This window comes from Nicotiana sylvestris, chromosome 6, assembly GCF_000393655.2.
Source record: "Nicotiana sylvestris chromosome 6, ASM39365v2, whole genome shotgun sequence".
Classification (NCBI taxonomy): Eukaryota; Viridiplantae; Streptophyta; class Magnoliopsida; order Solanales; family Solanaceae; genus Nicotiana; species Nicotiana sylvestris.
Window position 1 is genome coordinate 162,267,915 of NC_091062.1, and position 16,049 is coordinate 162,283,963.

Consider the following 16,049-nt stretch of genomic DNA (forward strand, 5'->3'; position numbering starts at 1 on the left):
CTCAAAAATTCATATTATCAAACTTTAGGCCAAAACCCTCAATTTTCTCTTTAAAATTCATCAAGTAAAAGCTAAAATCGAAGATAGATTCATGGAATATAACCAAAACTGAGTAGATTATACTTATCCCAATTCATATGTTGAAAATCGCCTTAAAATTACCCAATTCCGAGCTCCCCAACTTAAAATTTGTTAAATGAACAAAATCCTCGTTTTAACACTATTTTGCCTCCTTTCTTGTGCCAAATGATCTCGAAACTCGCTTTTGATGCCTCCAATGGATTTCTTATCAAATTCTAGTCAAGTTAGCCTATTGAATCGTTCCGTTTGACTTTATATTGAAGGAGATATGTTGGTTTCAATATTTGGAAATAGTGCAAATCATTAAATACGAAGTCAGTGACAATTTCATAATTAATCTGAAAAATATGGCAGCCCAATTCTTAGTAAAATGATGATAAACTCATTATACGATGTCCAAATTCGACGATTCTTTTTGCTATGACTCATAATTATGATACAAATTTAATGCTTCAATAAAAAGATAAATTGGAGCTCTTTTGCTTAATGTAGTACCATTTATGTTTGAAGAACAAACGTCGAAACATAAAAAAAACGAGCACAAAACAATCCAAACCTATCCGAAACTCACCCGAGCCCCTCGGGACCATGTACAAACATACCAACAAGTCCCATAACATAACACGGACTTATTTGAGGTCTCAAAAAACATATAACAACATCGAACGACGAATCACACCCCAATCCAAACATCAATGAACTTGAAATTTCAAACTTCCACAACTGATGCCGAAACCTATCAAATCACATCCGATTGCCCTCAAATTTTGCACACAAGTCACATTTACATTACGGGCCTGCTTCATCTTTCAGAATTGAGATCCAACCCCTATATCAAAAAGTCCATCGGTCAAACTTTTCGAAAATCCAACTTTCGCCATATTGAGCCAAATTCAACTGCGGACCTCCAAATCACAATCCGGACGCGCTCCTAAGTCCATAATACCCAACAGAGCTAACAAAACCATTTAAATTTCAATCCGAAGTCAAATACTTAAAAGTCAAACTCGGTCAACTCTTTCAAATTTAAAGCTCCCTAGTTGAGAATCATTCTTCCAAATCAGTCCCGAATAACTTGAAAAGAAAAATCGACGATTCACATAATTTAAAATACATCATACGAAACTACTTACGCCAGTAAGCTACCGAGAAAAGTGCAAATATTCAAATCGACTAGTCGGGTCGTTATAAAAACAATGAGAGATGATTTAAACAAAATCAATTTGCTATATATTGAAAGCAATTATGTTGTAATTTTGGCACATAAATAGAGGATGTTTATCTCGAAAAATCCCATAAATTGTTGGGATATTCACTAAGTAGATCAAGATTTCAAATATTGTCTTTCTCAAAGCTGAAGTAATCAAGAGGCATTCTTCCACTAGATCAACTCAAAATGTGGTTGGACATTTTCAATAATCAAAAAATTAAAGAAAATCTGCATTTGTCCGTCGATTGTTGCCCTCGATTAAGGAAACAAAAAGGAGATATCAAGAGAAGCCTTCCTCGTGATCGATCCGAAGTATTGCCCGATTTTCTTGGAAATCAAATATATTTTAAGGAGGTCCGCATCATCCTACGTTCGAGAAAGAGAGAAGAATCAAGGGAACAAATAATATTATTGTCACAATTGATTAAAAAAATAACATTTTTTACCTTATGATGCCCATGAATCAAGTAACAGTTCACTAGATCTTCAGCTCCATTTTCAAGCCTGAAATAATAACCTTTCTGCATTGTGAATGCGGAAAGAAACTCTTTCGTAACTCAATCAATCTAGCAAAAGCTTGAAAATTATCTTTGAAGTGCAAAAGATATCTATTAATTATTTTAAATACTAGTTAATTTGTACGCGGTTCGTACGGTCGAACAACTCATTTTACAAGTTTAGTTGATATGAAAAAGATTAAGATTTGTATTATCAAAATGAATTAATTACCCAAACAAAAAAAGAAATTTAATTAAATGTTGACATATTTTCTCTTTGTACCATATGGCTTTTGTGAGAAAGTTATTGTCATGTACATCATGTTCTACCTACCAATAATATGTTTCAAATTACACTACCATTCATCAACAAATTTAAATTATCTCAAATTACCAAGGTGTGCTCTCCTACTTCTTCAAACTCTACTACTCTAGTTTTTGTTAGATTTCATAGAATAAGTTACGTTGTTTCTGCATATGCTCCAAATAAGCAAAATTATAGGAAGCTCAATATACACTTCAAGATATATATTTATCTTCTATATATTATTATTATTATTATTATTATTATTATTATTTATTATAAAAAGCACAAATTTTTCACGCTAAATGTTGAAGAACAAAAATATCCTTAAAATATTAATTGACTTTTATGCCCTTCAAAATTTGAATTATATCTTCAAGATTAATGTCCAAAAAGGTAAAAGTTCTTGAATTCTTGTAGGCTCCAACTTTTTATAAATTACTCCCAATAGAAACTCATTCTTCACATAACTACCCCATTATCACTAGATGGGAGATTTGGAAGGGTAGATGGACAAAGAAGTACAACCAGAAGACTACAACCATTACTAGAATATGCCAACAAATAGTATTTCTAATAAAACTGCTATTGGAAAGAAATCTAACAGAATGGAAGAAGAATGGTGTTGGAATGATATCATCCACATTGTGGATAATTACCAACCCAGACTGCGAAGCATCATGGCCACTTGGACTAACCTAGAGGAAGATAATTGAAAATTGAACTCTGCTGGCAGATGTATGATGACAATAGGTAAAGCAGGAGTTGGAGGGATTGTTAGAAGGGAAATGGAGATTGTTGGTAACTGATTCAAATACTCTTTTAAGTTTATTGGCTGGATGAAGTTATTTACTGTGAGTTGAATAAGTCTTTTACTAGAGTTGACAGAGTCTTTAGGTCAGTTGCTATTTTTTCTATTTTGGTTGCTTTTTTTCTGGTCATTTCCGAGATTTTAGTCAAGTGGGTGTTATGGATAGATATTATCTTTACGAGCTTGTAAGCCTATAAAAGGCACACCACTTTCAGTTAATAAAATAAGCCCTTCTATAGAATATCTCTTTTAGCTTCTCTACATCTGCTTTAATTTTTCTAGTTAAAGACAATCTCTTTTTCTACATTGTGACATCAGAGCCTGCGTTCGGTCTTCGACTGGGCGATAGAGGGATAAGGAGAGAAACACGTGAGGGAGTGAAATACGAGAAAAACAAAAAGGTATGGCAGCAAATGCTATTTCCTCTTCTTCACAACCACTCATACCCGTCTTCAATGGCGAGAAATATGAGTTTTGGAGTATCAAAATGAAGACCTTGTTTAAGTCTCAAGAAATGTGGGACTTAGTTGAAGATGAGTTCGTTGATGTGGATGAGCCGGATGCAGAGGATGAGAGAATATTAAATAAAGTCAGAAAGAAGGATGCCAAAGCTTTGTTCTTTATTTAGCAAGCTGTTCATGAGATGATTTTCTCAAGAATTGTAGCAGAAACAACCTCAAAAGAAGCGTGGCTGATTTTGAAAAAGGAGTTTCAAGGTTCTTCAAAGGTAATTACTGTAAAAATACAATCTCTTCGCCGCGATTTTGAAACATTGTTCATGAAAAATAATGAATCTGTGCAAGACTTTTTATCAAGAGTTACTGGGATTGTAAGTCAAATGAAATCATATGGTGAAGAGGTAAGTGATGAAACTGTAGTAGCAAAAGTTTTAAGAAGTTTACCTCCAAAGTTTGAGCATGTGGTTGCAGCCATTGAGGAATCAAAAGACTTATCTGTGTTTTCGTTTGATGAACTAATGGGCTCTTTGCAATCTCATGAGTCACAAATCAACAAGTCGATTGAGAAGAATGAAGAACAAGCTTTTCAAGTTAAGGAAGAATCTCCAATTCAGAATGAGAAGTTGCTAGAGCAAAGTACACAAGGACGTGGTGGGAGAGGTGCTTTTAGAGGAAGAGGACGTGGTAGAGGTAGAGGACAATTCGTACGTGGTAGAAATGGAGTGCAATGTTACAATTGCCACATGTTTGGTCACATAGAAGCTAACTGCTGGTACAAAAACAATCAATCTAGTTATGCAAATGAAGAACAAGAAGAATGCATGCTTTTTATGGCTCGCTCTACTATCATGGATCATAAGATTGGTATTTGGTTTGTTGATAGTGGCTGCTCTCATCACATGTCTAGAGAAAGGTCAGCATTCAGAGAGTTAGATGAGACAAAAAGGAGGCGAATTTGGCTTGGAGATAACAAGGAAATACATGTTGAAGGTGAAGATACTGTGGCTGTCCAAACGAGTCAAGGTAAAGTAAAACTTATTCAAAATGTTCTCTTTGATCCTAGTTTGGCTCATAACTTGCTAAGTGTTGAGAAATTATTGATTAGTGGATTCTCTGTCTTGTTTGATAATGGATTATGTGTTATTAAAAATAAAAAATGGGTCAAATTTTAGCAAGTATTCCTATGACAGAGAACAAAATGTTTCCTCTTGAAATTTCAAAATTAGAACAAGCATTGGTTGTTAGTGAAATAAATCTTGAAGAATCTAAGTTATGGCATTTACGTTATGGACACTTGAATATGAATAGATTGATGTTGTTGAGTCAACATAAGATGGTTCATGGTTTGCCAAACATAAAATCTGTTGAAAATATGTGTGAAGGTTGTATATATGGCAAGCAACACAGAAAATCCTTCCTTGTAGGAAAATCTTGGAGAGCTACTAGTTGTCTTGAAATTATTCATGCAGATCCGTGTGGCCCTATGAATACGCAATCACTTGCTGGTTCTCGATATTTTATACTATTCACAGATGATTATAGTCGTATGAGTTGGGTATATTTTTTGAAGTTCAAATCAGAAACTTTTGCAAACTTCAAAAAATTCAAGGCATTGGTTGAGAACCAAATTGGTACTAAAATTAAGGTTCTTCGTACAGACAGAGGAGGTGAGTTTGTATCTCAAGAGTTTAAGTTGTTTTGTGAAGATAATGTCATTCACAGGGAATTGACTGCACCTTGCACTGCGGAGCAAAATGGAATTGTTGAGCGAAAGAACCGAACCGTAGTGGAGATGGCCAGAAGCATGCTGAAGAGCAAGAATCTTCCGAATCAGTTGTGGGCTGAGGCTATTCATACTGTAATTTTTGCTCAATATATCTCCTACAAGAGTAGTCATGGGTAAAACACCAGTTGAAGCTTGGAAAGGTAGAAAGTCGTGGGTAAGTCATTTGAGAATTTTCGGTTGTATTGCATATGCTTTAATAAATTCTCAACATCATCAAAAGCTTGATGGAAAATCTGAAAAGTGCATCTTTATTGGATATTGCTCTGAGTCCAAAGCTTTTCGATTATATAACCCCACAAATGGCAAAGTGATTATCAAGAAAGATGTGGTATTTGATGAAAACTCATGTTGGAAATGGGAAAGCAATAGTAAAATTTCACAAGTTGTAATGGAAGATGAAGTTTTTCCTAGTGAAGTAGAAAGTCAGCCTTTTGTTAATACACCAAGCCACTGTTCAAAAAGTTCTAGTAACATCAGTCCAGTTGGAAGCAGCTCAACATTGATGGTGCCCGACTTAGAAGATTCTGATGAGACTCCTCCACAGAAAACTACATTACTTGCAGATATTTATGAAACATGTACTTTTGCTTTATTTGGTGCAGATCCAGCGAGCTTTGAAGAAGCTTCAACAAAAAAGGAATGGAGGTGTGCAATGGAAGAAGAGCTTATGGCAATAAGGAAAAATGGAACATGGGATTTGGTGGATCTTCCAGACGGCAAAAATGTTATAGGATTAAAATGTTGATGGGAGTGTGCAGAAACGTAAAGCCAGACTGGTAGCAAAAGGATATTCGCAGCAACAAGGTATTGACTTTAACAAAACTTTCTCTCCAGTTGCTCGTTTTGAAATAGTAAGAATCCTTTTAGCATTGGCTGTAAAGTTAAAATGAAAAGTTTATCAGTTTGATGTTAAATCTGCGTTCCTTAACGGTGACTTGAAAGAAGAAGTCTATGTAGCCCAACCAGATGGCTATGTAGAGAAAGGAAAGGAAAACAAAGTGTACAAGCTGAAGAAAGCACTTTATGGGCTTAAACAAGCTCCGCGCGCATGGTACAACAAAATCGACTCTTATTTTAGAGAAAATGGATTTGAAAGAAGTAAGAATGAACCAACTTTATATGAGAAGAAGTATAAAAAAATGATCTTTTGTTAGTATGTTTGTATGTTGATGATATGATATATATGGGCTCAACGTACTCTATTATATACGATTTCAAATCTTCCATGATGAATAAGTTTGAAATGACAGATTTGGGATTGTTGCACTATTTTCTTGGACTTGAAGTAAAGCAAGGAGAAGATGGAGTTTTCATTTCACAAAGGAAGTATGCCATTGATTTGCTAAAAAGGTTCAATATGCTTAATTGCAAAATAATGCCATCTCCTATGAACGTAAATGAGAAGTTGCAACTTGAAGATGGTACTGAAAAAGTTGATGGAAGCTATTTTAGAAGCTTAGTTGGAGGCCTGATTTATTTGACTCACTCCCGTCCTGATATATCATTCTCTGTTGGAGTTATTTCGAGGTTTATGCATAAACCTTCAAAGCATCATCTTGGAGCAGCTAAAAGAATCTTGCGCTATGTTGCTGGAACTATGGATTTAGGATTATGGTACTCTCGATGTTCTAGTTTTAATTTATATGGATTTTCGGATAGTGACTAGGCAGGATCTTTGGATGATAGGAAGAGTGTCTCTGGGAATTTTTTTACTTTGGGTTCTGCAGCTATTACTTGGAGCTCAAAGAAACAAGCAACAACGGCGTTGTCATCTTCAGAGGCAGAATATGTTGCAGCAACGTCATTATCATGTCAAGCATTATGGCTAAGGAAGATACTTGCAGATCTTTACCAAGAGCAAAAGGAAGCAACAAAAATCTTTTGTGACAATTTATCAGCAATTGCAATGACCAAAAATCCTGTATTTCCTGGAAGGTCGAAGCACATAGACATTCGACATCATTTCATTCGTGAACTAGTTGCAAAGGGGCTGATTGAGTTGAAGCACTGCAGCACTGAAGAGCAAGCAGCAGATATTCTTACTAAATCACTTCCTCCGGCAAAACACAATTACTTTATGTTATGCCTTGGTGTATGTGATTTTGAATCGGGGGGGGGGGAGTGTTGGGAACTGATTCAAATACTCTTTTAAGTTTATTGGCTGGATGAAGTTATTTACTGTGAGTTGAATAAGTGTTTTACTAGAGTTGACAGAGTCTTTAGGTCAGTTGCTATTTTTCTATTTTGGTTGCTGTTTTTCTGGTCATTTCCTAGATTTTAGTCAAGTGGGTGTTATGGATAGATATTATCTCTACGAGCTTGTAAGCCTATAAAAGGAACACCACTTTCAGTTAATAAATTAAGCCCTTCTACAGAATATCTCTTTTAGCTTCTCTGCATCTGCTTTAAGTTTTCTAGTTAAAGACAATCTCTTTTTCTATAGAGATATGGTAATGGCTTATGCTAATCCTATTCAATCTTGACTAACAATTTTAGTGAATTGCATGCTGCGTTCTTTGGAATCATATGGTGTTGTGAACAACAATTCAACAAACTAACTGTGGAACTGTACTCACTACTGGTGGTTCAAATGATTCAAGGAAAAGCAAAACCACCATGGAAGCTTCACAAAGACATAGCAGCTATCAAAGAAAAGATATTACATAAAAATATTGAAGTATGTCATTGCTTTAGGGAAGGAAACATTGTAGCTGATTCACTTGCAAAACATGCAACTACCATCATGGAGGACAAGATATATATGTAAGAAAATGATCTGCCTTGCGAGAAAAAAAGATATTTGAGAATGGACAAACTCCAAATGCCTTCCTTCAGGATTAGAGCAACCAAACATCCAGGATGGTTCTTTGAACGGCTAGCTGGTAGGATCACATGGAAGACACATTACACCAGCTAGCACAAGTATAATTTTTTGAGAAATTAGGCTTTCATGCCACTATGAACTGAATGGATTTCCATTCCTTTTGCACAAGGAGGTCGGGCCTAGCTCCCCACCTTTATAATTATTTTATCTGGAATAAAAGTTCCACACTGTGGGTGCATAAAAAAAAAAACTCCCAATAGAAGTCTGTTTAGTCAAACAAGGACACTACCGAAGTCTTTCATTAGCTTTAGAATAATAATCATATTTAGTCCAGAAGTTCAGTTCTTGTTTCTTCCCCTTAAATGTTTATTTATATAAGGTTGTTGGGAAGGATCACCATAACGTGGTTATCAAGTGAAGGCTCTTTCTGTGACATCCTGTATAGTTGAAAGAATCGAAAGAGGTGTCAATAATATTTTTTGATGCTTTAATGTATATGGTAATATATGTATCTTAATAGTTCCATATTCTTGTGCACATTAATTTATCGGTTGCTTTGGCCTGCCAGTCTAATAAACTTTTCCTATTTACTAAACTAAAAATTTATAGTTTGTATGCATTATTACGTATTGTATTATTCTTTTTTGCTTATAACTGAATTGTACCACATGTCACACCACAAGTGTGACGACCCGGCCAGTCGTCTTATGAATTACCACTCCGTTTCCCCTATTTCTGCTTCTTATTGCTTTATTTATCGGTTCTATATGTGATCGGGTTGGTTGGCTCGGGTTCGGAAAGGTTTTGGTAAGGTTTGAGACACTTAGTCTCTTTTGAGGAAGCTTAAGTTGGAAAAGTCAACCGGATATTGACTTATGTGTTAGAGGGCTCGGATGTTAGTTCCGATGGTTCGGATATCGTCGGGAGGTGATTTGGGACATAGGAGTGTGATCGGAATGTGTTTTAGAGGTCCGGAGTAGATTTAAGCTTGAATTGACGAAATTAGAATTTTGGCGTTTTCCGGTTGATAGGTGAGATTTTGATATAGGGGTTGGAATAGAATTTTGAGAGTCGCAGTAGTTCTGTTGTGTCATTTGGGATGTGTGTGCAAAATTTCAGGTCATTCGGATGTGGTTTAGTAGACTTTTTGATCAAAAGCGTAATTTAGAAGATTTTGGAATTCTTAGGCTGATGCAAATTTGGTGTTTTGATGTTGTTTTAAGCATTTCGAAGATTGGAATAAGTTTGAATGATGTTATTGGATATGTTGACATATTTGGTTGAGGTCCCGGGTGTCACACCCCTTTTCACCCCTCCAAAAGATAATGTTTAAAATGTTATGGATTGTGGGTTAAAGAGCTTTTCCAATTAAAATGACAAATTTGAAATAGGGATTATTTTATTTACAGAGTCGCCACTTGGAATTAATTTCTACTGGTGTTCCAAGTCACCTTTTATTTGAATCCCTATTCAAAGGAAGGTTTGACTCTATTATTATTGGTCTGCAAAAACAAAGTCCGGGTAAGGAATTATGTCGACCGGGGAGAAGGTGTAAGGCATTCCCTGAGTCCCGTGGTTCTAGCATGGTCGCTTTATTGACTACATTTGGCTTGAATTAAACTTGGATAAACTGTGGTTTATTTGATTTTTATGCTTTTCTTATGTCTATTTTTTAAAAAAATTAAAGAAAGGATTTGAATAATAATCTACAACTTAACTAATGAGAGAATATTATTGTTATGAGTACTAATTTAAAAGGTGAGAGAAACGAGAGAAAATTATCAATTGACATTGCTTAAAACTAGTAAGATGTGGGCTTGTCTTGACATTGAATGAGGCAGCCCACTATTGGGTTGATGGAGTCAAATGGGCTCATGTCCAAGACAAAATCCAAAAGCCCATATGCTTTTGAACTTTAAATCTGCAGATATGGCCTTTTAAAGCTATGTTACAGATTTGGCCATATCTTGCTATTTGCAATCCGTAGCCAACTATTTACAAAAATAAGTTTTGCAGATTGTCTTTCTAATCTACAACTTAACTACCTTACTAAATAAATATTTTTTAAGAGATAAAACAAAAGATTATTGGGACTCTAAAATATAATAATAATAATAATAATAATAATAATAATAATAATAATAATAATAATAATAATAATAATAATAATAATAATAATAATAATAATAACAACAACTTAGCTTGGTGACAACAAAGGGACAAACATGGCTACAAGGATTCAAATTTTAATATATATGCTCCTTTCAGACAACCAAATGCCAGTGGAATTATATCTAATGCTTTGCAAAATTAAAAATAATTAAAGATGCTTAACACAATTTAATTAACTAACATATCCTTATAACATTATCAAATATTCAAGAGCATATAAAAATGAATTACAATAGAAATAGAAAGATAAAGCTACTAATATTTCTCAGCGTCATTATCTTTCATTCCAACTCGATTTTATGAGTTTACATGGTCCGAAAATTACCTGGACAGCAGAAAGAAGAACAAATACAGCAGAGTCAGCTCTTTCCAAAATCAACAGCATAACAATTAAACGGGCAGCAACAAAAGCAAAAGACAGCGACAACCGGCATTTTCAAACCAAAGAAAATAAACTAGAAATACCCCAGCAAAACAGTACAATTATGTAACTCCAGAAAAATCTTTCAAGACTACTCTATTTTCCTTAAACAAGTTTTTCACTTAAGAATCAACTCACAAAAGCTGCTAAGGGATATTATAGCTACTGATTTTTTCTCTTTTTTGTGTGTCTAGAGCTCTCTCAGTAAAATGAAGTGTCCTCCTTTTATATCAAAACAATCACCTATTTTAAAAAAAATTAAAAATCAATCTTTTTGACAGACTTTTCTACAAAATCTGCTCTTAAATTCAAATCAGACTTTCTGGTTCAAATCTTGTCAAGTATTTCAAACAAAATCTGCTCTCCACTATTCAAAGACAGACTTTTATTCAAACACTTTCCAAAGGTCTACATTTTCTTACCAAACAATTTGACTTTTGAGTGTTGTACTCAAAGAGTCTTGAAGTAGTAAATAAACAATCAAACAAGTACCATATACTCTTAAGTATTTTTCACTACCTCACTTTTATCAACACAAAACTATTTTACTACTTCAACAAGTGCAAAAACAGAAAATTTGACATTTCAAACTTCAAAAACTAATGCTAAAATAATTAATAATAGACAAAAATAAGATCTGAAAAAATAAAAATAAAATAAAAAATCAGCCACGAAAAATAATAGGATTTTTACCATTTTATAATTCAAGTGGCCGAAAAAATGGTGGTATGCCAAAAGAGGGTGTTCGGGGAGGTCGCCGGAATTTGACCGCCGGATTTTCATGGTGAAATTGGCATCAATGGCTAGGTCTTGAGGAGCTCTATCCATTGATGCAATTATTGTGGGGTGGTAGTGGTTGGAGCTTCAAGAATTTGGGCAAAAAAGTGACGGAAAAGTTTCCTAGATCTAAGATTCAAGGAGTTTGAGGGATTTTTGAAGGATTTGGTTTGGAGATATGGAAGGAGGAAGTTGTGGAGATTACATGGTGTGAATTTGGAGGTGGTCCGCCGACGGCGGCGATTTCCGGCCGGTTGCGGTGGGCGGAGCTGGGGCGGCGTAGAGAGAGTGAAGAGAGAGAGAAGAGAGAAGAAGGAGAAAATTATTATGGGTGAAAATGAGGATAATTTTTAGATTTTTTAGGCTTTAAATACCTAAGCCAAGAGTGAATGAGATCCATTGGATCAAGATGGAATGGATGGGTATGATTTGATCTTGTTTCATTTAGTGAAACGACGTAGTTTTGATGCAAACTACGTAGTTTCAGACCCTTTCAATGGCAGCCCTTTATCTTGCACTCTTGGACACTTTTTCTTTCAAATTTGGCCAAATTTCTTCCTTAATCCTACTTATTAAACTAATTTTACACAAATAAATTAATTAAATAACTTATTCTAATGATCAATTAACTAGATTAATTCACCAACTGAACAGCTAGTTAATTCATAAAATGCACAAATGAAGAAAGAACTACATTTTTTTAGTATTTTATGACAGGAAATATGCAATTAAAATCACAAAAATTGAGAAAAATAATTAAAATAACAAAACACTAATAACTTTAGAAGGTGTTAAATAGTGCAAAAATTAGGTGCTTACAACTGTCCCTCTTTGCTCGAGAACATGAAGAGTTTTCGTGCAAAGAAAAGTGAATGTCATAGCTAATTTTTGCTCACATGTCACTCCAATGGAAGCAATTTTTTTTTTGAAAAAAGGGTGACCGAACCTTGCTTCTGAGGCTGCTTACATATCCTTGGCTATAAAGGAATCAAGTCAGTGTAGTTCTGGAAAAATTTGGTAGCTGAGACTACCAGACACTAGAGTTAAGACTGTTTCTGCTGTTGCTGTCGCTGTTGCTATTGCTGTTACTCGCTTCTTACATCAAAAAAGAAAAAGAGAAGAGTACTATATATGTCTACAAACTAAGAGTACAAAATACTTATCTATGCGTCTTCTGGAGTCAAATCTTGTTTCTTGACCTACTCGCTTGCGTTGACCTTAGATTGGATTTTGATACTCTTTGAAGAAACGATTATGACTCAATTTCAGTTGCTTGCTTTCCTGATCTGAAATTGAGAAGATGAATCTTGAGAAGCTGGGTTACTGACACATTGTCAAAGTTAACTCCAACTATCCTGTGATCGAGAAACTGAAACTACAAGCTTTAATCTTCACTTGTGCTATAAGACCATGTATTACTGGAAGGAAATAGAATCAGGTGTTAGCACCATGTATTATTGATAAAGTGTTGAATCCTTATAGGTGAAAAAAGGTACGATCTGAGTTAAACTGTATTAAACAACCTGAGCGAAGATTACTTCCACCCGGAAACTATGAGCTGGATCCCCCTAAGCGAAACGGTTCTACCTGGGTTAAGCTACGTAAAACACCCTGAGCGAAGATTACTTCTACCCGGAACTACAAACTAGATCCCCCTAGGCGAAACGGTTCTACCTGGGTTAAGCTACGTAAAACACCCTGAGCGAAGAGTACTTCTACCCGGAAACTAGGAGCTGGATCCCCCTAGGCAAAACGGTTCTACCTGAGTTAAGCTACGTAAAACACCTTGAGCGAAGAGTACTTCTACCCGGAACTACCAACTGGATCCCCCTAGGCGAAACGGTTCTACCTGGGTTAAGCTACGTAAAACCCCCTGAGCGAAGAGTACTTCTACCCGGAAACTAGGAGCTGTATCCCCTTAGGCGAAACGGTTCTACCTGGGTTAAGCTACGTAAAACACCCTGAGCGAGGAGTACTTCTACCCGAAAACTACGAACTGGATCCTCCTAGGCGAAACGGTTCTACCTGGGTTAAACTACGTAAAACACCCTGAGCGAAGAGTACTTCTACCCGGAAACTATGAGCTGGATACCCCTAGGCGAAACGGTTCTACCTGGGTTAAGCTAATATAAAACAACCTGAGTGAAGAGTACTTCTACCCAGAAATATGAGCTAGATTCCCCAAGGCGAAAATGTTCTACCTGGGTTAAGCTAATGTAAAACAACCTGAGTGAAGAGTACTTCTACCCGGAAATATGAGCTGGATCCCCCTAGGCGAAAAGGTTCTACCTGGGTTAAGCTAATGTAAAACAACCTGAGCGAAGAGTACTTCTGCCCGGAACTATGAGCTGGATCCCCCTAGGCGAAAAGGTTCTACCTGGGTTAAGCTACGTAAAAACAACCTGAGCGAAGAGTACTTCTACCCGGAAATATGATCTGGATCCCCCTAGGCGAAAAGGTTCTACCTAGGTTAAGCTAATGTAAAATAACATGAGCGAAGAGTACTTCTACCTGGAAATATGAGCTGGATCCCTCGAGGCGAAAAGGTTCTACCTGGGTTAAGCTACGTAAAAACAACCTAAGCGAAGAGTACTTCTTCCTGGAACTATGAGCTGGATCCCCCTAAGCGAAAAGGTTCTACCTGAGTTAAGCTATGTAAAATTAACCTGAGCGAAGAGTGCTTCTACCTGGAACAATGAGCTGGATCCTCTAGGCGAAAATGTTCTACCTGGGTTAAGGTTTGGTGACATTCGTTCTTTTAGAATCACCATTCTGCATGCTATGTTCCTGCTTCAAACAAAGAAATTTTGTGAGTTTTCAAAGTGGTGGTTGGTTTTGTGGCCTTGATTGTTTTGATCACTTGATCTCAGACCTTTCAACTGAAACTGGTTGCTTCCTGAATACCGATTGTCTTTCTAACTCTGGAGAAACTCTAGCTTATCTAGACTTTGTCATGATGATTGGTTGGTGGAACTCAACCTTTTCGACTTTATCTTGCCTTCGTAGGCCTTTTCCTTCTGATTTCTCTTTTTTTCTATTTTCTTTTATATTCTTTTTTTTATCATTTTTTTCTTTTCTTTTCTTCGGAGCATTGGGGAACTTTCGGCTCCTCAAACTTTGCTGCAATGGCTAGTCGCGTGGGACTAACCTTTTCCAAATTTATTTCGCCCTCGTTGGCCTTTCTTTTCTGGCTTCTTTCTCCCAACTTCAAATTCAGAGCATTTGGGATGCCTTGGCTTTTTTCAACTCATTGCCGAGACGGTTAGCCATGTGGGACTCAAACTTTTCAACTTCATTTGCCTTTATAGGCACTCCATTTGATTTTCTCTTTCCAAGAGTTTTGATTTTGAAGCATCGGCTTCCATGGCTAGTCGGGGTCGACTTGATGCCCGTTCGAGGCTGGGTGCCTTTCTGCACATTAGCTCGCACCAAATGAGAACCCTATAAATCAGTCTTGCCATCCTTTATTTGTCTTAGTTTCGGAACAGTGTTAGACCGAAAGGGATTCAAAGAAAACAAATAATGAAATGGAGAATGAGTTTAAAACAAGAAGTGTCCCTTTCGGGGAAAGGAAAGAAGGACTTATCTGGAGTACATGCGGACTTCAATGAATATGACATGCCTGTTGGACTGGATGTCTGATCTGTGTAAACCGTCCGACTCTCAGAAATGCATCACAATTTTTTCCTCAAAATCGAGAAACCTTGCCAGGACTCTGTCGGTGCCGATGGCTGTGAGGATCCTCTTTTCTATCAGGGGCGCCCTTTGCAGGTTTTCACGAGCTGACCTCTATCATTTTTCTTCTCGCCTTATAGTGCTCTTTACGAGTTTTCGCTAACAAGACTCTCTTATTTTTCATTTCTCTTCTTACCATTGCCTCATGGTGCCCGTGTGGGTTTTCACCAATAAGACTCTCTCATTTTATTTCTCTCATTTTTATTACATCGGATCCAAGTAGTCGTATTCTCTGATCCTTGAACATTCTCACCCATTGATTGGAAGGACTTGAAAGGATTTGGGTAAAAATAATTTGGATTGAATTACAAATTTAGAACCATTCAGGCGGGATCATCGCCGTACCATTACAACATCTGCCCCAGTTTCACTTTTGGGGGAATTTGGATTTTTATTTTGGTGTGACTGAACCCCAGAGAGAGGTTGACTACGTATCCTTTCGGAATCAAGTCGAACGTAGTTCAGGGAACTTTTTTTTCTTTCGTTTTTCTGTTTTGTTTTGTTTGCTCTTTCTTTTTCCTTTCCTTTGCCTCTTTTGTTTTTCTTTTTCTTTGTCTTTTCTTCCTCTTTTCTTTTCTTGTACATTTTTTTCATTTCATTTTTCAATAACACTTTCAGGTTCCAAAGAGGGTGATCAAAGAATGGGAGCCGGCTCAAAGGGTTTGCAAAGGGTTGATAGTGTTTGGCTAGCGAGAATGAAAGCCTTCGTCATCCCAATTGGAGAATATTAGTACTATATGGAGGATCCAACATAGTACCTTTTGGCTGCATTTGCATTGATAGTTATTTCAGGGACATTTCCTTCGATGTGTCCCAAGTGCAACACACTCTTTTGGCAGTACTCTTGTTGCAATGTACGGACCTTTCCAATTCGAGAACCAATTTTCCTTCAGTTGTTCCAACTCTTTGTTTAATTTCTTTAAACTTTATCTTCATTTTGATCTAATCTTTGATTCAATATTTCAAGGTCTGA

The 16,049-nt window shown here is 36.3% G+C and overlaps 1 long non-coding RNA gene across 1 annotated transcript; it reads right to left on the reverse strand.

Annotated features, from left to right (window-relative positions):
* Positions 1 to 10,302: 10,302 nt before the first annotated feature.
* Positions 10,303 to 11,680, reverse strand: LOC138872086 (uncharacterized). Its single transcript, XR_011400513.1, has 2 exons — positions 11,258 to 11,680; positions 10,303 to 10,468 (listed from the first exon to the last, which is right to left on the reverse strand). It is a non-coding gene; the product is annotated as an uncharacterized lncRNA (long non-coding RNA).
* Between the last annotated feature and the right edge of the window lie 4,369 nt (positions 11,681 to 16,049).